General features: G+C 37.7%; 1 protein-coding gene across 6 annotated transcripts in view; it reads right to left on the bottom strand.

Moving 5' to 3' along the window:
* The window catches only part of DAPK1 (death associated protein kinase 1), a 257,163-nt gene that overhangs the window by 157,981 nt on the left and 73,264 nt on the right, over positions 1 to 25,918 (bottom strand). The gene's annotated exons all lie outside the window — the stretch shown is intronic.

The following is a 25,918-nucleotide window of genomic DNA, read 5'->3' as shown; positions in this document are numbered from 1 at the left end:
CGGAACTGGGAAATAGATCACAAGTCTGGAAGAGAGGCATGATGTCATAGTGATGAAAAGCTTAAATTATTCAGGCATTCGATTTCATGGTCCTCTTAGACAACTAAGGACAAGAAACAACAACAGTGCAGAGTATAGAAGATGTACTTGAGAAATATTGCTGTCCTGCCTGCCATAGACTTAGATGTCAGTGGCGGTAAGGATGGGAAGACAAGGGGAGCTGGCATGCAGAAACAGTATGACTGGGTGTGAGATAACTATGCAAAGATCACAAAGAGACAAAGTGCTTAGAAAAAACTGAAAATTACAGGTATATCAGCATCCCAAGATAAGCCAAACTGTCCCAAAGCAAAGCCAAGAGACAAGGAAAGATAAATTTGGCTTAAAAAAAAATGAGCACTGGATAAAAGGAGACTTTTATGGTAAATATTTGGATAAGGATACATGATTTGAGAAAACATTCTACTGAATTGCATTTGAACATACCCACAAAAAATCACTTAAAAGGCATGATATGTTATTATAAAAGACCATTTCAATATGGATTAAAACAAAGACTTGTCTTCCTCATCTCAACCAAAGAAAATAAAGATGTTATGAGATGGTCTCTGCCAGCATCATATATGCCAATGAACCCTGGATATTGTGTTTATGAATATAAATCTTCTATTTCCCCACAATCTTTGACTGTAAATTAATCTTATTTTTAAAAACCTAATAAACCCTTATTATTATTATTTTGTAAAGTGATATTGCATCCTGTGGATTACAGGATGACCTAGAAAGGGGGATAAATTGGGAGTCAATCTTTCTTCCATCTAAAAATTTTTGCTTTGCTCAAATTAATGGTAATAATTTTTCATTTGATTACTTCCATACTCATATACAAACTGACAAATATATGTGTATATATGTGTGTGTGTATGTGTATATTTCCCCTGTATGAGACAGAAAATTCCACTTGTCCAAAATAAAGTTTTTCTACTAGTATATATTTAGGATTGTAGTGTGCATGCTGAAGTCCAAAGAGGTTCAATGACTTATCAGAACATGCTTTTTGTGTGCTATATATTGTCTAAAGAAAAAAATACTGGGGTTGGCTAGGTGGTGCAGTGAATAGAGCACCGGCCCTGGAGTCAGGAGGACCTGAGTTTAAATCCGACCTCAGACACTTGACACACTCACTAGCCATGTAACTTTGGGCAAGTCACTTAACCACAATTACCCTCCAAAAAGAAAAAAAAAGAAAAAAAACACTGGCTAGGACAAAGAAGAACAAAATAAATTGATTTTGATTCCCACTTCCATTTTCAAGATGAATTATTTGCTTAAAAAAGCTGTAATGGAAAGTTATCGTGCTCTAAGAAATGAGGAAGGAGACAGTTTCAGATATACTTCACAGAACTCATTTGAACTGATGCAGTGATGTGAATAGAACTAAGAGGGCAATTTATATTATAGTGATAATATTGTAAAAACAAACAATTCTGAAAAACTTAAGAACCCTGATCAATGAAATGATCAATCATGACTCTAGGGGTCTGATGAAGAAGAACACTGTCCACACCTCATGACAGAGAAAAGAGGGACTAACATTCAAAATTTGAAATGCATTTCTTTGGAAATGGTTAACATTGGAATTTTTGCTTCACAAATTCAGATGGTACAAGGGTTATATATTTCTTTCTTCCTCTCTTTTAGATTTTTTTTCCTCAGTGGCTGAGGGCAGGGGGATGGATGGGAGGAAGGGAAAAAAATGATTAATAAATGAAAAAATAAAGTAAGCCTTTGTGATCCTGCACAGCCAGGGGTCCAGCTCTACAAGATTATTTTGGACAACGTTTGTTGATCTGCATTAGTAAAGGGAGTTCCCAATACCAATAAAAACACAAACCAAAAAGTAATAGATTTGTAGTAATAGTGACATGTGCATATGTACACACATATACCACTAGGGGGTGCAGTGGATAAAGTGTTGAGCCTGGAGTCAGTAAGATTGATCTTCCTGAGTTCAAATCTGATGTCAGACAGTTCCTAACTGTGTGACCCCTAGGCAAGTCACTTAACCCTGTTTGCCTCAATTTCCTTATCTGTAAAATGAGCTGGTAAAGGAAATGGCAAACCACTCCAGGGTCTTTGACAATTTGAGAAGGTGCTATAAGACTTTTAAACAAAACTATGTATTGTGTGTGTGTTTATTCTTCCACCTATGATACAATCTGATTTATATTCTTCAGGCTGTTTGTATTCATATTCTTCTCACCCTCATTTTATATAAGAATTTACTTGGCTAAGATCATAAGTCATATAATTTAGAGCTAAATGGACCTCTAGATATCATCTAATTCAATTTTCCCTCATTTTATAGATGAGGAAATTGAGGCCCAGGGAAGTGAAGTGTCTTGCCCAAAGTCATATGGGTGACCAGGATTCAAGCCCAGCATATTTACAGCTTGAGTACTTTCAACTAAACCAGAATTGCCTTTTGGTGAGAACTACAGTGAAGATGTCCCCTCAGATATCCTAGTTTAATATATTTGAGCAATCCCGTTCAATTTTAAGCTCCTTAAGGCTAAACACTATGTTATTCTAAAACTTCCTGTTTCCTGTACTAGCCACTTCCTTTAACATGGTTAATGCTTGATAAATATTTGATGAATTGATTTGAAGTGAATGAAATATCTCATCTTGAAATGAATTCCTCTGCCTTGGTTGGTATGTAAATTTGTACAGATAAAAATGAATTTATTATTACTGTTTCTGATGGAGATAACTGTGCAAAAAAGGCATGGGAAAAATTTTTCTATAGACATAGAAAAAGAAATTAATCTAGACAAGAGGTGTCAAACACACAGCCAGGCCTCAGCATTCCCAAGTGCAGCTTAGAACAAGATTAAGATGCAATTGGGAAATTGACAACAAAATAAATGAAAACACAGATAATGTTAATATGTGTTTCTCAAAATCAATATGCTGCTACAGGAATCCTTACATGCAGTTTAGTGCTACCATTTCTATTTGAATTTGACAATGCTGATCTAGACCCATCCCCTCAATTTTGTAGAAGAGAAAACAAGCCTTAAGTTGCTTGCACAAATAATAAAAGAATTCAAACTAAGGCCTCTGATTCTAAATCCACAATACTTAATGAAATGCCTGGCACACAGTAGGCAATTAATAAGTGCTTGTTCATTGATCTTTCCATTGTAAAATGCTAACTTTCCTTCAGCATGTACGTGAGTCTTAGCCTGCCAAGAAATCTGTGCTAGGTATTTCTTTAATATAGATTGAAGGAAAGAGAGGGGAGAAAATAGAATGTCTTAATTCTACATTGAATTTAGGTTCTTTGATTTACAATGAATTTAAAGTGGGTGTGTGTGCATGTGCATGTGTGCGTGTGTGCATGCGCACGTGTGTGTGTGTGTGTGTGTGTGTGTGTGTGTGTGTGTGTGTGTGTGTATGAGCAGGATGTCTTTGCGCTCATTTCTCACCTGGACCAGTATGTCCCTCCTTAGGTAACCTGGTGCCTCTTGTACTCTCCCTCCCAGGGGCTTCACCACAGTGATGCCAGACTCAGTGTAGCCACCTGCTAGGCTTAGTCTACTACAACTCTGAACTATGGATGCCAAAAGGTGCATAAGTCTTAGAAGTAACATGGATTATAAGTGTGTTCCACCAATCCTGACGGAATTTAAACAATGTTAATCCATGTTTAAACTACTTCTTTCTTGAAACTATCAACTACCTGAAATAGGCATGTTACCTTCAAAAACAACATTGACCAAAGTCTTCATAATTCCCCTTTTTTCTTTCGTTTGCATCATAAGGTCTAACAAATAGTATAAGTCAATGAAAGGTCAAAATTATGACTCTGATCTGACAACCCACTCTTGGATGAGGATTCTATTGCCTTTTAGATTTCCACCATAATTTTTATTATGGTAGCTTTAAGAAGGTCTATCCTTTCTTAAATTATGAAACATCCACTTCCATGTCAAGGTCAGCAGCAGATGGGGTGGGATGCAGGATGTAGTCATAGGGTGGGAGAATGTAACAACACAATTCCAGACCATTTCTAGGAGACTGGCTCAGATCTCTGCTTTGCTTTGTCAGTTTCTTGGAAGTTTGAAGTCACCCCTATATTAAAACCAAGACCACTTTAGGGCAAGCATTCTCTCCGAATCTGTTACAAAGTTTGAAAGGACTTCCCTGGGTCTTTGAAGATACTACTCTTGGCTCAAAAAGATCTTGAGTTCAATATCATGAAACCATCCCTTGGAAGTCTTTTAGACCAGGAGTGAGATGGAGTGAGGCTGGACTCCTCTGAGCACGCACATCCAGACCTACACCCCCATAGCCCAGGCTAGATTAGAATCACAAGGAATCACACTCCTTTCAAATGAATCTGATTTCACTTAATAGATCCACTATGATTCCTTTAAGAATCATAGGGTAAAAAAAAGCCTACTTCCTATCAAGAATAGCCAGGGTGGTATCTCCCATTCATACTTGTTCTATTTACTTGCCACCCTGGTCAAAGATACCGAGATGCTGAGGATTGTACAAGGAGTAACCGCCTTTGTCGTTGGAAGTTGGAGGAAGGTACCATTTTATAATGCTCGGATCTGTTCAACAACATCCTTCAACAGCTCCTCAATGCCTTCTACCTCTCTACCAGACCACTGGCCCCACGGTTTTATTATTCACTTTGCTGTAAAAATTCCCCTGTATCAGAGTCCACTAAAAGAGTATGGAGGTAGACAGGGAAAGAAGTCAAAGCCAATAGGCTACAGAATACATGTGCAGACCTGTTCTATCGAGGGGCAGTGACCAATCAAAAGGACATTTATATACCGAGGTGGAGTTTGGGGTTGTTTTCATCTTGCCCTGGAAAGAACATCCTCCTGGTCATTGCGGGAAAGTATGAATAGAGCAATGGAGAAGAAGAATGCCAAAGATGCTGTATATATATATATATATATATATATATATATATGAAAAATACATGAAACAAAGTCATTAATGCTGTCTCTGTCTCTTTTTCCCTAACCCCTTTAGTATCTTACATAACTACAGAATTCTAGAGCCTTTAGGACTAAATGAAATTTGCTTGGTGGTGGCATTTATTGTTTCCCTTTCAGTAGAGACATAATTTTAAAATCAAGACACTGCAATGCTGGCTATAGCCTAATGGTGGGGGAGGGAGAGCATGGTTACCATGCAGGAAGTTTACACTTTTCTTGAATAGTCAGTCAGGGAAGTCTACGAGCTTCCCATATGTCAATGGGAAAGACTTAAAACTCCTGGGAAGTTTTAACCTACAGCATAATTATATATGAAGTGAGAAGCAATATGGGAGAAAGGAACCGGCCTGAGAGGCAGGAGATGTGACTTCTTGTCCAAATTCTGCCACTAACTAGCTATGTACACCATTCAATGCTTATGTTTCTTGATCTTCAATATCTAAAGGATTGCAGTGGATCAATTAAATAGCACTTATTAAGTGCCCACTGTGTGCAGGCACTAGGGAAACAAGGACAACATGAAACAATCCTTGACCACAAGGAATTTACAATCTATCCAGGAAGACCGGTTCATGTGTAAGTATATGTATAAGTGTAAATATATGCAAAAAACACAAGTTTGGTGTGGGGGTTTGGGGTTTGGGGTTTTGGGTTTGGTTTTTGGAGAAAGATACCAGCAGCTTGGCAGATTAGAAAAAAAAAACTTAATACTTAGAAGATAGTACTTGAGCTGAAGTTGAAGGAAAACAAGGGATTCTAAGAGGTAAGAGGTGAAGAGAAAGTATATTCCAGACATTGGGGAGAACCACTTCAAAGCTACAGAGATGAAATGCCATGTGTGAAGGAGAGCCAAAGAGCCAGCCTGACCTGCTGCAGAGTGTGTGAAGAAGAGTGATGTATAAATGACTGCAGACAACAAATATAAAGTACTTGGGAGTCTACCTGCCAAGTCACACCCAGAAACTGAAAGAACAAAATCGCACAAATAAAATCAGATCAAAACAACTGGAATAATATTCATTGCTCTTCGGTAGGACAGTCAGTGTAATAAAAATGACGACTCCACCTAAATTAATCTGCTTATTCAGTGCCGTATCAAACTAGCAAAAATTATTTTATGGAGCTAGAAAAAATCATAAAATTTATACGGAAGGATAAAAGGTAAAAAATTGTCAAGGGAATTGATGAAAAAAATGTGAAAGTGACCTACCAGCACCAGATTTCAGACTGTCTTATACAGCAGTAATCATCAAAACAATCTGATGTTGGCTAAGAAATAGAGTGATGACTCAGTGGAATAGATTAGGTAAAAATTACATTATAGCAAATGACCAAAGTAAATTAGCATTTGATAAATGCAAAGATCCAAGTTTTTGGGACAAGAACTCAATATTTGACAAAAACTGCTGGGAAAACTTGGAAAACAGCAAGGCAGAAACTAGGTACAGACCAACATCTCACATTATATACCAAAATAAGGTTAAAATGGTTGCATGATTTAGACATAAAGGGGGATATCAAAAGTGAATTAGTGGACCATGCAATACTGTCAAATCTATGGATAAGGAAAGAATTTAGGACCAAACAAGAGATTGTGAGATATAAAATCTTATTTTTGCACAAAAAATACATGCAACCAAGATTAGAAGGAAAGAAGAAAACTGGGAAATAATTTTTTCAACAAATGTCTCTGATAAAGGCCTTATTTCCCAAATATACAGAGAACTTATTCAAATTTATAAGAATACAGGTAGTTCCCCAAATGTCAAAGCATATGAACAGGCAGTTTTCAGACAAAGTAATCAAATCTATCTATAGTCATATAAAAAATTTGTTCTAAATCACTGCTGAATACAGAAATGTAATTAAACCAATTCTGAGGTACCACCTCACATCTATCAGATTGGCTAATAAGACAGAAAAGGAAAACAAAAATGTTTGAGGGACTGTGGCAAAATTGGGACACTAATGTACTGTTGGTGTAGTTGTGAACTGATCCAACCATTCTGGAAAGCAATTTGGTACTATGCATACTGTTTGATCTAGCAATATCACTGCTAGGTCTGTATCCCAAAGAGATTGAAAAAGGGGGAGGGGAACCTATTTGTACAAAAAATATTTATAGCAGTTCTTTTTGTGGTGGCAAAGAACTGGAAATTGAGGGGATGAACACCAACTGGGGAATTGCTAAAAAAAGTTATGGTATATGAATGATGGAATACTATTGTGTTGTAAGAAATGACAAACAGAATGATTTCAGAAAAGCCTCGAAAGAAAGTGAACAGAACCAGGAGAACATTGTATACAGTAACATGATATTCTTGGCAATACAATGATCCAAGACAATCTCAAAGGATTCATGATGAAAATTGCTATTTGCCTCCAGAGATAGAGATGATGGAGTGTGAATGCAGAACAAAGAATACTATTTTTCACTTCCCTTAGGTTTTTCTTGCTCTAGTTTACTTCCACAAAATGACTAAAATGAAAATATGTTTTACATGATTACACATGTATAACCTACATCAGGTTGCTTATCATCTCAGGGAAGAAGAGAATTTGGAACTCAAAAATTTTTTAAAAATACTGAAAATTGTTTTTACATGCAATTAGGGAAAAAATAGGTGTGGAAAGGTAGATTAAGGCCAGATTCTAAGGGGCTTTAAAAATAGCAAGTTCAGAGATTTGTGTTTGACCCTAGAGGTAATAGGGAGCCACTGAAGTTTATTGAGTAGGAAAGAGGCACCATCAATCCTGAACATTAGGTATATCACTTTGGCAGCTCTGTGAAGATTAGAAAGAAGGAAAGCAGAGGTAAGAGAAACTAATTAAGAGACTATTTAAATAGACAAGATGAATGGGGATGAGGGTTTTAACTAAGGTGAGTGGGAGCATGATGGCACAAGATAGAATTCTACACCTAGAGTCAGGATGAACTGATTTAAAATCTGTCCTCAGACACTTACTAGCTGGGTTACCTTATGCAAGTCACTTCATCTCTGTTTCCCTTAGTTTCCTCATCTGTAAAATGAGGATAATGATAGTACTTATCTTCTAGTGCTGTTGTAAGTATAAAATGAAATCATATTTGTAAAGCACTTTGCAAACCTTAAAGGTCTAGATAAATGCTAGCAATCATTACTATCATGTAAGCAGAAGTGAGAAATGTAGAGGTTGAAATTACAAGATTTAGCAACGTATTGGATTGTGGAGGAAAGCTGAAGAGTTCTAAACCCAATAACTGGAAGGACGGCAGCACCTTACACAGAAATAAGGGGTTTAGTTTTTGGGGGGAAGATAATAAGTTCTGCTGTGGACATGTTGAATCAGAGACTGATAGGGTTTCAAGGTTCCTTGCAAATCTTAAATGCTGATCTAAAGGCAGAACACATTTCCTTAACAATGAACACAAATAAATTACCCAACTTTTATTTTTTGAATCAGAAAACACTTCCAATGTTTGGGCTTACCATCATTTTAAAATTTTACTAACATTTAAGAGTCAATGGATGAAGGGGAGTTTTAAATTCAGAAACAATCTGTTTACGTGAGATGCTTTTACAGCCAAACCCAATATGGCACAAACACTTTCTCTGAGCCTCTCTGGGTATCAGTTTCTCACCTACTAAACAAAGTGGTCAGACTTGTTGAACTCATGTCCCCTATTTTTTAATGATACTATCAACATTCTAACAACATTCCTTTATTCAACAAACTTAAGTACCTGCTATTTCTATTTAACTGAGCAAAACAGTGGGAAGATATCAAGAGAGATAGAGTGGCAGTTTTCGCAGTATTTACAATGTTGTAGACCCAATAAACCATGATCAGAGATAAACATACAAATTAGAATGAAGTCATTTATACAAGATTATAAAAGTTCATAAGAGGAGTGCAAAGTCCTAGGAAAGCATATTAGGCAGAGATCCCTTGAAGCTTCAGAGATCAGGGAAGGCTTCACAGAAGAGTTGTCATTGAGCTAAGTCTTGAAAAATGGATAAAGCATGTCAACAGGAAAAGACAAGAAAGGGAGGACATTCTAAGAGTAGAGAATAGCATGAACAGAGACATAAGGGTGGAGAAGGAAAGCAAAGTCATCCTACTATAAAAAAATGCAGGTCTGTACTATTTATTAGTGGACAATGACCACTGAAAATTACATTTGTAGGTCCAAATGGAATTGCATTGCTTTCACCTTCTCAGAAAGAGCATCCTTTGGACAGTAGGCAAAAAACTGTGGGAGGTGCTCAGCTCACCCAGTTTGGTTAGAAACACTGAGTACAAAAGGAGAAAGTGTAAGATAAGGCCAGAAAGGAAGGTCGAAGCAGATTATGGAGGATCCTAAATTACACACTAAGAAATGTGGACTTTATCTGGAAGTCAATGGGGAACCAGCGAATTTCTGAACAGAGGAATGAAGTGAGTAGAGTTGAGCACCATAAAATTTTGTCTTCCTTGAACCTCTAAGGACTAAGGGGGTGTTTGTTCTTTGGACCTCACTCAATAGCTTGGTATCTTGGACCTGGGTGGCAAATTGCTAGCACCTATCATAATGTAAAATATCACCCTGGGTATTCCTTATGAGACAAATTTATCTTACCATGTGAGATACTTAAAGGATTCAGTAGGCATATTCAATGAATCTATTGTCATTCAAACTAAGTATAATTTTACCATTTTACTGAATAAATGAGAAAGGCAGTTATCAACCTAAAAAATCTGGACTCACAAGTACAAGTTTTCCAGTAAGTGTGCATTCTATACATGTAAATAATCAAACAGTGGGTGAGGGCCTTTAAAATTAATTGAATCAAAATTTAACTGCTGGAAGACAGATGGGGAACCACATGACATGTCATCAATCTGGAATATTAGCAGACGAATTAATAGTCAAGAGTCATTGCAAAAATCTAGCACAGACTGGGGGAACCCACGCCTTTCCCTGTTCCTTTTTTTGTATCTTCCTTCTGCTTTCTCTTTTTGGGGAGGGTTAAAGAGGAAAAGTCCCCTGGAGTTTTTGAGATTTCTTAGACTGGTTTGTATCACATTCTGCCCATTTTTAAATGCAAGAAGAAATAAGTCCCTGGATTAAAATCACACACTGAAACACCATAAGCAGTTCAGGCATCTGCCAAGGAGTTCCCAGGAATTTGGACTTTTCAGGGGAGGATGCTGGGAAGGCAGCCTGGGGTCTCCCATCTTGTCACTGGTTAGTTTCTGTTCACAGGGTACACAATGGAGTCCCTGTTCACTTTCTTCCAGAGCACACACAATACCCCTCATTCTCATTTCCTAAAGTAAACAGGCACTGGCATGGGGCATCCACATTTTCTCTAACCAACTAAACAGCCCATCCCGAAATTCAAGTGCTAAACTTCCAAGAGCCAACAAAAGGGCTCGTGTTCCTGGACGGTCCACTGAAACCAAGTGACTTTTATATCAGAGTAGAAGGCTGGGAGCAATTACTGGTTTATTCTTCCTCTTATCGGCACCTTTAGGGTCAGTTCCTCTATGTAAGCAGAGAGCACAAAATGAGCATATGACACTTGGGATGAAAAAAACCCCTATTCCTCTGCTCCCCTTTCCTGAAAAGGTTCCCACCACTCTCCCTGTTGTAAAAGTCTGGGGAACTAAATATTTGAAGTAATTTGAACCAGGTGAGTAAACCTTCATAAGAAAAAATTCTAAAGGCCACGACAGGCAATGGCTCCTGCCCATATACAAATTCTTCTTCCTAAAATAATTTAGAGTATTTATTGTGAACATGAAAAACCTTCTTGAAGTAAGCTTTTGAAGATGTGTAGCAGGAGTTTCAAATATTTCTTCAAAATGTTTTTAAAAAGGCAAACTATTAAATCACATGTTCTATTTATGCTGTTTCGATGGGATGCAAATTATTATTTGCACAATAAGTTAATCTATAAAACATTTACTTTGGTAGAATAGAAAGGAACAGAAAGGAGATTTCCAGGAAAAATGATTACATAGACAGTTCCAACCAAACCCAGCTCCCTCTAGCAAAAGGGTTCTTTATTTTTTGGTTTCATGGAACTCTTTGGTAGCCTGGTGATGCCCACTGCCCCCTTCTTTTAATAATGTTTTTAAAAACATAAAACAAAATAAATGGAATTACAAAGGAAACCAAAAGTTAGTAAAAATAAAAATGCATTTTTCTCCTCCATCCAGGTTCATGGATTCCATCTATCCATGAACCCCAAACTAAGAATGCTTGGTCTAAAACCACCTCAGGAATGGTAAAAAGCAGCTAGATGAGAAAGAATGGCAATAAAGGAGAGATGAACTAAGTGGAACACCACTGATATAATTCCCACAAGGGAAAAACAATATAAGAATCCTTCCCTGTGCTTCTTAGTCCCCAGATGTTTTAACGTATCCAGAAGTATGTAAAGGAACTTCAGGCCAGGATAACCTCTAGTGCAGAAACAGAGTCTATAGTCACAGAATATACAGCTTCGGTATCCCAAACCAGATAATAATTTTATGCTTTGTATTTAAATATTTTATATTTGTTTCTAAAGCTAAAACACAGGGATATAAATATAAATATTAGCTATGAACACTCAGAACTCAACTATGGCTATGAAGCATTGATAAGGGATTTATTTATTCACTGATAAATGATGACAGATAAGTGATTGGTGGATTTCAAAACCATGTCCCTTCAGCATGCTCTGATTATTTTTGCCACTTGAAACATTTTGGGGGTTTAATACAACTATATGGGCAAGTATTTACTCTTTTTTTAAAAAGCAATCAGGGTTAAGTAACTTGCTCAAGGTTACATGGCCAGGTATTTCTGGGTGGGTGCTAAGAGTCTGAGCCCTGGATTCGATCTCCAGGTCATCCCAACACTGGAGCCTGTGCTCTTACTCGCTGTGCTACCTGGCCGCCCCAACAGGTTGTTTTTTGTTTTGTTTGATTATGTATGGGGTGATTAAAAGAAGAGTAAAAGGGGTCTGGATCTAGATCATATATGAGTGAAGAAGAAAGGAGAAGAGAATTGTAATGAGACAAATACACTATATATGACTACTGTTGATTTTATTACATTTCTTTCTCTCACCTTTTTCCTTGAAAAGAGAAAAATTGAGTGAAAAAGGAGAAAAAAAATTGTAAGATGATATGATGATAACAAAAATACAATTACTAATTATAATTGAACATGAATGGGATTATCTAACCAAGAAATTAAGACAGGCAGCAGTAAAAAGTAGAATCAAATAATATAATGTCATTTTTTCCAGGAACAGGCATTCCAAACTCTTTCAATAAAATAAATATAATCTTGATGCTCAAACCCAAGAGAGGTGCAGCAAAGGAGAAAAAGTACAGATCAATAAAATTGATGCCTATTGACATGAAAATATTAAATAAAATGAGCCAAGAGTCTACAGCAACATGTTAAAAAATATTCACAACAATCAGGTTAGATTTATCTCAGAAATGAAATAATATTTCAACATTAGGAAAAGTAAAAATATCATAGACAACCTAGCAAAGCAATATAAATTACATGATTATATCAATAAATGTGGGAAGAGCCTTTGATGAAATATAGCTCTCATTCATGTGAAAAATAAATACACTCGATAATTAAATCTTCCTTTGATTGATATAACAAGTATTTATAGGAAACTAAATAGCTAAGAGGCACAGTGGAGAGGGGACAATATCTGGAATCAGGTAACCCTGAGTTCAAATCCAAGATTGGACACTAGTTGTGTGAACATGGTCAAATAACTTAACATCTTTTGTCTCAAGTTTCCCCAACTGTAAAATGTAAATAATACCAGCTTACCTCGTGGGCTGCAGTAAGGATAAAATGAAATAATAGCTATATAAAGAATTTAGCACAGCATCTGGCACATAGTTGGTATGTATACCAACATAACAGTAACCAGACATAAATGTCTGGTTGTACTATATAAAATTTTCCCTTCCCCTCTTCTCTCCTTCTCAAGAGCAAATGAAAAAAATGCTAAAAAGTATTTCCAATAAGACCAAGAGTAAAGACTGGAATTTTATTATCATTACTACAGTTTAATACAATTCTAGAAATGCTAGCTGTGGAAATAATATAAGAAAATAGTAGAAAAAGGAAAGGAATGACCTTAGGTGAGAGAAGGCAAAAATATCTCTACTTGCTAATAAAATGTTTTACTTAGGGAATCCCAGAAATTCAATGAAAAATGGTCAAATTAATTAGTAATTTAGTAAAGTAGTAGGTTATAAACTCACAAAAATTATTGAGCTTTTCTATATATTATTAACAAAACTGGGAGAAAAACAGAAAGATACTTTTCAAACATAATTAGAAAATGTATAAAAATCTAAGAGGAAACCAAGTAAAAAAATGTTAAAGTTCTTAATATAAGAACTATAAATGAAGGGGTGGCTAGGTATGGCAGTGAATAGAGCACCGACCCTGGAGTCATGAGGACCTGAGTGCAAATTTGACCTCAGACACTTAACATAAAAACTAGCCATGTGTCTTTGGGCAAGTCACTTAACCCCAATTGCCCTCCAAAAAGCAAAAAAAAAAAAAAAAAAAGAACTATAAATCATACTGAAGACTATAAAACTTACTAACAGAGAAATATGCAGTAGTAAAGATTATGTTTTTACAATGTTCATACATGTTCTCATCTTAGAAGTTTCTGAAAAACTTCCTGTAAAACCCAGGACACTTTCGACATTTCATCTTTTAAAACACAATAACTTCCTTTGTAATGAAATAAATTTCCACTAAATTTTCTGCTTTAATAAATAGAAAGGCTCTTGGAATATCTAAGATTTTTTGGTTTTTGTGGTAACCATTAGAACAACCTGGGTTCAAATCTGGCCTCAGACATTTACTAGCTGTGTGAACCTGGGCAACCTGTTTACCTTAGTTTTCTCATCTGTAAAATTGAGCTGGAGAAGAAATGACAAACCACTCTAGTATCTTTGCCAAGAAAACCCCAAACAGGATCACTAAGAGTCAGACACAACTGAAACCAGTAAATAATGACAGGAAGAAGGGAGCACCTTGGTCCCCTGGTTATGTGGGCCCCCTATCTTGGTGCCAGACTTAGTGTGGACAACAGCTGGCATTAGATCTACTGCAGCTCAGAAAACAAGCCATCCACTGACCCCAATGGCAGGGAGCATAGGCATGTGTCACCACTTCTCCCTATGCTAATCTGTTACAAGGGAGCCTATAATCTGGGCCAAGGCTAAGGAAATTATGGCAGAAGTCAGTGATATTTTTTTAAAAGAGCATCAACAGGGGGCGGCCAGGTGGTACAGTGAGTAAGAGCGCCGGCCTCGGAGTCGGGAAACCCGGGATCTGTTCCGGCCTCAGATACTTAACACCCACACAAAAAAAAACTGGCCGTGTAACCTTGGGCAAGTTACCTAACCCGAATTGCCTTTAAAAAAAGAAAAAAAGAGCATCAATAAACCATTTTTAAACAGAAAAATAAACAGGGTTCAATTGAAAAATATTTTTCGAACTGAAGTGTTTGACAACTCCATAAAAGAGCATATGGCAGCTGCACACCAAAGTCATTTATATCATTCCCATTCTGAGACAACACTCTGATGCCCCAATAACATAACACTCTCTCCTCCACTGCTTGTTGCCATTTGCTAATGACTTTTTATGACATTTCCTGGGGAGAGTAACTTCAGGAAGCAAAGGCAGAAGGTGAAGTTACTGTTAGAGAGTGAACCTTATAAAAGAAGAAAATGGGATTCAGAGACTCTTATGGGAGTCAAAAAGGATCCTCAAGACAGAGTCCAATCTATCCATTTTACAGATGAGGGCACTGAGTTTAAAAGGGTTAAGTGTCCTGTCAGATAGTCAGTTAAAGAATTGGCAGTATCTGGTTGTCCTGACAAACCTTAGTGTTTTTAATTCAGGACACACAAAGCTAGAGCAGAAAGTGCCATCTGCTAACAGATATTATCCTAAAAGAAAAAAAAAGTCCAACTATATCCAGGTTAAAGAATGCACTTAATAAACCATGATTTTAGGTAGCTGGATTTTTTTTAGTCTCTTGGCTGTAAAATTCCAAGCATTGTCTGTCTGCCATAAGCATGCATAAGAGGGAAAGCTAGGTCATATCAATAAAGGTCTAGTGGTGTTTGTATTGTTATATTTTCTTTCCTGGACTGCAATTGACTGAAATTCTTCTCTTATCACAAAGTACAAAGGAAAAAAAATTACAGACAAATGACTCAAGTATGCAGAGAGAGACCTCCAAAGTAAAAGTATAAAAATCAGATCACATCAACACTTTAAAATACTATTTCTGACTCCCAGACTTCCCCAAACCTTTTAAAACCAAAGAATACACATGCTGTATGGCTAGCAATCACATTCTATAGTGTCTTTATTAAACAAAGAGCTATACAAAGGCAAAGTGGAACTTCAATTAACTTACTCAGTTAATCAGTTATGTTACTTCAATATTTAGGAAAAGAAAAGCCAAGGAGAAAAATAGTGTCCAGGCTTACATTACCAGCTGTTGGATCATGTAATTTGTGTACAATTTCTGAGCCAGGCAGGAATCAATGACGTGATAAATGGGTTGGAAGTTCCATCTTTTAAACAGGGTGTGTTTAACAGTAACTTCTGTGTATCACTTTGCAGTCATGACTTGGAAAATTATAGTATTCAGTTCTGTGGCTACTAACTCCACAAAGTTACTACCTACCTTGACCTTTCATTTACCAATAATTACCCATTATTAATGGTAGTCTTTAAACCTTAACTGAAGTTAGTATAAGGCATCTATTTTCCCTTAAGTTCTCAATAAAATAGTGGGCTACCATACTCATATTTGTCAGCTGTGAAAAATGTCAGCTAAATCAGGGCCATAGAACTTAGTTATCAATAATGGAAACTTTTTTTCTGTGTGTGTGTGTGTGTGTGTGTGTATATATATATGTATATATATATATCCACAGTAAACAAAGCTTTTATATAAATCTAAGTAATTAAATGAGAAATGGCAATGCTAATCATTATCTAGCACCTCAAATTTAATCATTTCCATCCCTCTCAGTCCCCATTTTCGCTTTGCCAAAAGCCCAATTCAGTCTTTGTTCTGCTTCTAAAACGATTTCCCCCCCTTATAAGACTCATTGTTAACACAGACAATCATGACCTGTGGGACAAAGACAAGATTCTTTAAGTATTTTCTGAAAAGCACTGGATAGCATATATCTCCGTCTTTTTTTCTCCCTCCTTCTTCCTCCCCCCCTTCACTCACTCACACACACACACACACACACACACACACACACACAGAGTGAATAATTAACAACTATCTTTTATAAATGTGTTTTAAAAAACTGGGCCAACTTCAAAGATTTAAAATATATACTGGAGGGTCATTTCCTGATGCAATATGATTTTATATGGATTTAGATAAAGAAAAACAAAGTAAAAAGTAATTTTTTTTTTCATTTCAAATATGGGAGATTTCCCACCCCACCCACCAATCAGTTAAAAAAAAAGGTCCTTGAGGGTGAAGGGTAGAAGTTAATGTGGTGTCCAGGTGCTCTGCCAATTGCGGGCATTTTACACCTATCCTCCCCCCCCTCTAGCAGACTCCAGGTGGCCACAACGGGATCAAAAGAAGGCCCTTCTGCTGGCCAAACCTGGCTCCAGCACTTTAATTCCAGCAAGAAGGGGCATTCAGGGACATTTTACAGCTGAGTGAACCAACGTTCAGAGGGGACAAGTGATTGCCTCAAAGTCATGCAAATCCTAACCAGCAGAACCGGGATTAAAATCTCTGTCCTCTGATAACAAATCCTGCATTCTTTCTGCTGGCATGATGTTAGTGTGTATGAGAAACACACAGAGAGAATGTGTGGTAATACAGAAGAGAAAGGAAGGGACCAAAGAAGGTAGCAAGCATTTATTAAATGCCTACTATGTGATTAAGTACATCCTACCCAGCTCAAGAAACTTTACTAGATAACTCTATAGATTTTGAGACAGAAGGGACCTCAGAAGCAGCAGGTTAAACCTTCAGCCCCAAATCACAAAACCTCTCTAAAATATCTCTAACACAGGTCACTCATTTTGAATGTATGAAATGCTAGCTAAGTTAGAACTTCCTAAATTAATCCACCTATTTATTAGATAGCTCTGACATTTCTGTTCAACAAGCATTTAATTTAAGCACCTGCTGCAAGGCTGACACTATGCTAGGTGCTGGGAGTATGAAGACAGGACAAAATCAGTCTTTTTCCTCAAGAAACCTACATTCTGCTGAGGGTAGAACACATAAACACATAAATGTGTATGCATCTTACAAATACATACATAAAATTATATAGCATTAAATATAAAATATATTTATATATGATGTCTAAATTGTATGAACTTTCATGAAGTATAAAATGTAATGTAAGCACTATATTATACACATACAATTGAAGAGGTGGTGAACACTAAGAACTGGAGAAATTAGGTAAAACATCCCACAGGAGGTGGCACATAAAGTTGAAAGGAGCCTAGGGAACATCCCAGACATGGAGAATAGATTTCACAAAGGCATAGAGATGGGATAGGGATCCAGAATTAGGAAAACAGCAAGTAGCCTCATTAGGTTGGTACACAAAATGCAGGTAGGAGAATGAATTTCTCCATTTCTGCTGTATTTTTCCCCCTAGAGCTACAAAGTCTGGTCCATTTCCCATAAAATAGGTCTTTACATATTTGAAGCCTTCTCCTTTCCAGGCTAAGCATAACTAGTTTCTTCAACTCTACTAGGGCCAAGATCTCCACACCTTTCACCATTCTAATTCATCTTTTGCATTTTATTTTGTCAATGTTACTTTTAGGGAACTGGATCAAAAAGGAATACTGTATGAACTAGAAATATTGTGATAGAATTCTTCCCAGGATTTAAAAACAAATAACTAGTTCACCAATTACCGACTTGTGCCAATCCGATTGTAGTATTTTCCACTGTTACCTCACTGCTCCACTCCCTAATGCTTTGGTCTCCATTTCATAATTCTTTCCTAAGTCTTTGGCTTCATTTAGCTCAGTAAACTTTGTGGCTTGACACTGGAATAATGTTCTGTTTACCCTTTTAAATCAGTTTGAACCATTTCCTTTATTCCTCAGGCACCACTTTCCCCTCAAATAACATATTTTATCCTAATCATTAGCACAAATTGGCTCCTTCTCCAGAGGAGGTGGTAACCCTACACTATTTCCTTTATTTAAAGGATACAGTGCCCAAACTAGGGCTTTTAAGCAAGATGGTTAAGAGGTCATGTCTAAACCAGGCTTCCTTTATCATTTCAAAACAGCAAGAAATATGTCAGATAAAGCAAAAGAACAACAATAATAACAAAAATAGGGGCAAGAAAAGAATTTGTCAGAGGTGAAACTTTGTAGAAAAAAAAAACGAGAATGAAAACAAAAGAAAGGCATCATTGCAGTAAATAATATGGATTAAAATGAAGCAAGCCCCCGGAAGAATGTGGTAATTCTACAGCAATAACTAGGCTCCCCCAAATGATAACAGAACAACAATATGAATATCTACATTGGTTCCTGAGTTCAATAAAAGAGCTAAAAGAAGAAAATCAAAATGACAATCAAAATTAGAGTTCTCAAAAAAGAATTTCAAAGAAATGGGAAAATGGTTGTGAAAAAGACCAGTTTCAAAAATTCAAAAATTCAGAAATGGAAAAAATAATCACAACAAAATCTTTAAAAACCCAGAAAATCAGATTATTGGTCTTAGAAAAAATAAGAAAAAACCTTAGAATTCCTATATCAGAATCCTAAACTTTTATATTTGCTGCCAATATAATCTTGGGCAAATCACTGGACCTCTCTGGTGCCTCAGTTTTCCTCATCTATAGAATAAAGAGGATGGATTAGATGACCTCTTAGCTTTTTCCTGGTCTAAATCCATAATTAATAATTCAAATTTGAATTAACATTTAAGCTATCAATCAAAGTAGCAGCCGTAGAAGCAACATTCAGTAAGATAATGAGAATTCCGGGTCTCCCTCTTCACAAACTTTCTATATGATGAAACAAAATATCTAAATACTATATTTTAGAAAGTTATACAAGAAAATGTCCTGGCAGTTTTGAAAATAGAAAGCAAATAGGAGGTGACAGAATCCATAGGACACAATCTGAAAGAACTCCAAATTTAATCTAGAAATATAGTTACCGACTATCAGAGTTTCAACATGATTAAAGAATAATGTTGCAAGAAGTCAGGAAGAGACCCTTCACATGTAATGAAAAAAAAATAATTTGAATCACACAGACTATCAGCCAGGAGAAATCAAAGAAAAGGCTGGGTTGTAACATTCCAAAATGCAAATGAAGTCTTTGCACACTCAAAATGATACATACTACACATATGAGCAGACGTCCATGAAAAAAGATACAGTTTCAGCAGAATGTAGGAATCTGAAACACTTGTATTTAATAACAACAATCATATATAGAATTCATATAGTGACCTGAAGTTTATAAAGCACTATACATAATACAAGTCACACAACAATCCTAGAAAGTTTTACAGACATTACCCTTGCTTGTCAAATGAGGAAACAGCCTCAGATATTGCCTAAGGCTGACACCTAGTATGTGCTACAGGCTGATTTGAATGAAAGTATTTTTAAACTCAGAGAAAAGCATGTGATACCAAAATTTACTAAACAAAAGGCACTTATGAAAAGACCAAAGAAAGAAATGTTTATATTCTGCAAGGAAGAGATGATATTAGTGTTTTTCTTTAAGTCTCACTTAGTCTGAAGGTCACTGAGCAAACATTGGTTGCTATAGTCTATGCAGTTACATTATATGGAAAGGGAGTGAGAAGTAAGAAGAAATTAAATTATTCTTTCTTGTAATGAATCATAACAGACACTCAATTGTGATAAATGCCTAAACCTCCGTGGTTTAATGCATGTGAGCCAAACACTGAAGTATTAACAATGGTGCCCATGTCCAGAGAGGAGCAAAATAACTGCCAGGATAAGGATATTGACTTACTAAATGGCAAAGAATCCTCTGTCCTGTAGAGAACACATATTTCTTGGTAGATGAATTCTACTGATTTACTATTAGAAACAGATAACTTCTAGCAATCTAGCCGTGGAGTAACCATTCTCTTAGCAACAGGAAAAGACTACAGAAAGGCATTATAGACATAAGAAACTCTGCACAAAGGCAAAGCTGGTAAGAGAGTACACTGTGTGTTTGGGCAAAGATTGTAGACCAGTTTGGTTACCACCTGTGTAACCCTGGACAACTTCTATAATCTCTCTGGTGCCTCAGTTTCCCCTCACCCATGGAATAAAGTGCAGGAATGAGATGTAGGCAAGGGAATAAGAGAAAAGACCCAAAAGGCAAGGTGGTGCTGTTATGTGAAGGGCCTTGAACTTCGTTCTGTCAGCAGTAGATGGAGATGTGTGACTAAGATACACCCTTCACGTTCTAGTTGCAAGTTCTGTGCCATCAAGTAGGATGAGCACACAATCATATTAATTAGTATCTTTGCATCACAGCTGCTAGAAAGGTCATATTGTTTAATTCTTATATGCTACACATTAGCATATCTGTACACACACAGTACATATGCCATAGACTATATTACCCACATGATGCCAAAAGAATTATTCCAATCCTCTTTCCTGTCCTCACGATTACTGGGCATTTCCACCACTATTGTCCTTCTATGTCATACTCATTGTTCTCAGTGGTACACAATTCTGTTTTTTTTAATATTTATATATTTGGACAATCCCACTGTAAATCTTATGACAGTACCTTTCCAAGCTAGTTTTACTAATTCCTGTCTTTCTCTAACCCTTTATGGTGAAAGACAGATTGCCAATGAATGCAAGAGTACAGTGGAGGGAAAAGAATCTAGGCTTGGAACAAGTGAACCAGCTTGAAATTTTTTTAAAGCAATTGGGGTTAAGTAACTTGCTCAAGGTTACACGGCCAGGTGTTTCTGGGTGGGTGCTAAGTGTCTGAGCCCGGATTTGATTCCCCAGGTCATCCCGACACTGGGGCCGGTGCTCTTACTCGCTGTGCTACCTGGCCACCCCCCAGCTTGAAATCTTGCCCCAGACAAAGAGGAGTTATGTGACAAGGAGCATGTCACTTAATGTCTCTAAGGCTCAGATTTGTTTTCGAGATAAAGAAACAGGCTCAGATAGGTAGATGGCACATTCACAGATTCAAAGCTAGGACATCGAATCCAGACTGATACAGGTAAGAAATCTGAGGCCCAGAGAATTTAAGTGACTTGTCCAAGGTCACATAGAGTTGCAAAGATGGACTAGAATAAAGATCTTTGAGTTGGAACACACTCTAACCATTCTGTTCACTCTAACCATTCCTGATCAATAAAATGAGAAGAACAACGGGGATGAGACCCAAGGGGTCTAGCAGGGCTTAGTGGACAGCTAGCCTTCCTAACTAGCCAAGAAAACCTGGGTTCCAGCTCTATACCTTTTTTGTTACCTTGGGAAAGTTGGTAAGCCTCTCAATGTTCTAGGAAACTCTCTAGGAATACAATTTGCAGAGAAGGTACCGACCTGCATTAATAAAGGGAGTTGCTTGGCAGATAGATATCACAGAGGATAGATCACTGGGCTTAGAATCAGGAAATTCAAAGTCTACCTCAGACATTTACTAGCTATATGACCCTGTACAAGTCACTTAACCACTATCTGCCTCAATTTTTTCAACTGTAAAATGGGGATAATGAGAGCATCTGCCTCCATTGATTGTTCTAGGGATCAAATGAGATAATATTATATATGTTATATATAAATGATTGTTTACTCCCTTCTTTCCTATACCCATAAAATAACAGGTCCACAGTTATCCTTAATATTTTTCTACTTAGTTCATAAAATTGTTAAAGAATCAAAAGTGGTGGGCTAGCTATATGGTGCTGGGGCAGCTAGGTGGCACAGTAAATAGAGCACCGACCCTGGAGTCAGGAGGACCTGAGTTCAAATCTGGCCTGAGACACTTGACATACTTACTAGCTCTGTGACCTTGGGTGAGTCACTTAATCCCAATTACCTTGTCTTCCCCCCTCCAAAAACAAAAAATCAAAAGTGATAAAGCACCACATAAGCCATTAAGTGCTATATACTATTGAAAGGGCAATGATTAGAGGTAATAATATTGTGACCCTTCTGTAAGACATTTGTCCTATTCCTCCTTAGCATTAGTGCCTCTCCTTTGAAACCGCCCCAGTTTGTCCTATCCAAATCTTGTTGTTTGTATATTGTATCCCCTACTAGACTGGAGCTCCCTGAGGGCAGGGGCTGTGTTCTGCTTTGCTCTATATCCTCAGTGTTGAGCACAATGTTTGGCCCATAGCAGGCACTTAAAAAATGCTAGCCAAATGACTGACCAAAAGGCCAGTGTTAAAGAAATAAAGAATATGGGGGGCGGAGCCAAGATGGCGGAGTAGAAGCACGACCCTCCCGCGGCTCCGGCTTCCACCCTCCCCAATCCATGTAAAAAGGGGACTCTAAACAAATGTTGGAGCTGCAGAACCCACAAAATGACACAGAGAAGCTAACCTCACGCTGAGAACAATCCGGCAGGCCGGCAGGAATCGGCCAGTGCAATGCTCTGGAAGCCGAGCCCAGCCCCACGCCGAGGCTTTAGCCCCAGGGCGGGCCTGACCAGCCTCCAGCCAGAGGGACTCCAGATCAGCAGCAGCTGTGGCCGTTTCCAGATTTATCAATACATAGATGCGAAGGACAAGGTGAGAGGACAGTGCATTCTGGACTTTGGGACCCAGTAAGTGGGAGTGCGTGGCTTTTTACCCCGGGGCGAGAAACCGCTGAGATGCTGACTTGGCGGCTTCAGCTCCTGGCCTGCAGAGTGTAGGGGGACCAAGCACCAGTCTGAGGGGTAATCGCTCTTGCTTTAACCTGCTTGGATCTGGATTGCAGTCTATGGTGGAGGTCCTGGGGTGTGTGTCCAGCTTGCCAGAGTGTGTGGAGACCTCAGAGAGGGCACCCATCTAATACCTCCGGCAGCTGAGAAAACCCCAGCGTTTGGGACGAAAACTCCCCTGTCTGGTGGCAGAGTCCTACTGTGGCAAAAAGCCCAAAAGTCAAATCATTGAGTGGCAAAATGAGCAGGCAAAGGAAACAAAGCAGACAGAAGATTCCAACATTACACTCCTATTTTGGGGATAAGAAGGAGCAAGGCATGGAACAGGAGGAAGACAGTGAAGTCAGAACTCCTGCACCAAAAGCTTCAAAGGAAAATACAAGCTGGTTACAGGCCATAGAGGACCTTAAGAAGCAGATAAGAGAAGTGGAGGAAAAATTGGGAAGAGAAATGAGAATAATGCAAGAAAATTATGAAATGAGAGTCAACAGCCTGACTGAAGAAAATAATACCTTAAAAAACAGACTGACTCAAATGGCAAAGGAGGCTCAAAAAGGCAATGAGGAGAAGAATGCCTTAAAAAGTCGAATTTGCCAGATGGAAAAAGAATCTCAAAAGCTCACTGAGAAGAATCATTCCTTCAGAATTAGATTGGAGCAAATGGAAGCTAATGACTTTATGAGAAATCAAGATGCTGTTAAACAGATCCAAACAAATGAAAGAATAGAAGGCAATGTGAAATATCTTATGGGAAAAACCACTGACCTGGAAAATAGATCCAGGAGAGATAATTTAAAAATTATTGGACTGCCTGAGAGCCATGACCAAAGTAAGAGCCTGGAAAGCATCCTCCAGGAAGTTCTCAAAGAAAACTGCCCTGATGTTTTAGAATGAGAGGGCAAAATAGAGGTTGAAAGAATCCACCGATCACCTCCCGAAAAAGATCCCAAAAAGAAAACTCCTAGGAATATTATAGCCAGGTTCCGGAATTCCCAGATTAAGGAGAGAATATTACAAGCAGCCAGGAAGAAACAATTTGAATATTGTGGAAACACAATCAGGATAACCCAGGACCTGGCAGCTTCTACACTGAGGCATCGAAGGGCCTGGAATGTGATATTCCGGAGGTCAAGGGAGCTGGGATTAAAACCAAGAGTCACCTACCCAGCAAAACTGGGTATCATGTTTCAGGGGAAAATATGGTCATTCAGTGGAATACAGGACTTTCAAGCATTCTTGCTGAAAAAACCAGAGTTGAATAGAAAATTTGACATTCAGATACAAGAAGCAAGAGAAGCATGAGAAGGTAAACAGGGAAAAGAAATCATAAGGAACTTATCAAAGTTGAACTATTTTTTTTTTTTTTGGAGCAATCGGGGTTGAGTGGCTTGCTTGGGGTTGCACGGCCGGTTGTTGTTTCTGGGTGTGGTGCTGGGTGTCTGGGCCCGGATTTGAAGGTCTTGCTTGCTGAGCCACCTGGCCAAAGTTGAACTATTGAACTATTAACATTCCTACATGGAAAAACAATAATTGTAACTTATGAAACTTTTCTCAGTAGTTGAAGGGTTTAGAAATATATATATATATATATATATATATCTTTATATGAGGGTATGCGGGCATATGAATACATATGTGAATGTGTGTATATATGTTTACAGGTATACATAGATAGAGGGCACGGGACCAATTTAACAGGAAGGGATGATACTTAAAAGGTGAAATTAAGGGGTGAGAGGAATATAATGAGAGGAGATGGGGAGAGACAGAGTGGGGCAACTATCTCATACAGAAGAGGCAAGGGAAAATGGTTACAATGGAGGGGAAGAATAGGAAGGCAAAAGGGAATGGGTCAACCTTATTCCTATTGAATCTGGCTTGAGGAGGGAGGGAAATACACACTAAATAGGGGATCTCACCCTCCAGGAGAATAGGGGGGGGAGGGGATGTGAGGGGGGATGATGGAAGGGAGGGCAGGCTGGGTGGGAGGGAAGTTGGAAGCACCCACTTTTGAAAATGGACAGGATCAAAGTAGAGAATAGAACAAGTGGGATGTGGGATAGGAGGGAGGGAAATATAGTCAGTCTTCTACAATACATCTACTATGTTATTGTTTTGCATTAGCCGCACATGTACAACCTATACTGAACTGCTTGTCTCCCCAGTGGGGGTGGGTGGCAGGGGGGGAAGGGAATGAATCTGGAATTGAAAGTTTTAAAATCAAATATTCAAATATATGTATATATATATATATATGTGTGTGTGTGTGTATATATATATATATATACTATTATTAATACCATCTTACATGTTATTAAGAAAAAAAAAAGATATACAGGCACTGAGGCATAGAGATCCACTGGAAAAGTTGAAATGGGTATGGGAGAAAATATGGGAGAGAGCAGATCGGAGGTGGGGATATCCTGTGGGACTGCTGTTTTGGGGGGATGGGTGGGGGAAAAACGGGGAGAAAATTTGTAACTCAAAATCATGGAAACGAACGATGTAAATCAGAAGTTAATAAAGCATTAAAAAATTAAAAAAAAAAGAAATACAGAATATGAAGAAGTCTATGGAAGAAAGTGATTTTTTTTTTAAAAATTCAAATGCCTTTCCTTGACCTCCAAGGCTACCCACAAGGATAATTATGAAAAAAGTCTTTAAAATAAATACATCAATATGAATTATTGGCACATAGTAGATGCTTGAAAATGCTTACTGACCGATTGATTGGTTTTTTCCAGTTTTACAAACTTTTTCTAGCTCCTCTTGAAGGGGTCAGACTCCATTTCCTCTCTACCCTCCTCAATATTTTAAAATACATTGGAAAAGAGAGAAATTCTAAGGAGAAGCATATAATGGCTCACTCACAGGACGTATACCTTTATTCTCCCTAGCCTGTACATCCTGAGAACAATCAGAAGGTTTTTAAGTTGACTTGTTATCAAAGAAACAAAAT

The sequence above is a fragment of the Petaurus breviceps genome, unplaced genomic scaffold (genome assembly GCF_028583685.1).
Source record: "Petaurus breviceps papuanus isolate PSGF00001 unplaced genomic scaffold, PetGlider_PUasm1.0 183, whole genome shotgun sequence".
In the NCBI taxonomy this organism is placed as follows: Eukaryota; Metazoa; Chordata; class Mammalia; order Diprotodontia; family Petauridae; genus Petaurus; species Petaurus breviceps.
The sequence above is the reverse complement of the archived record's forward strand: the minus strand, read 5'-3'. Positions and strand labels throughout refer to the sequence as shown.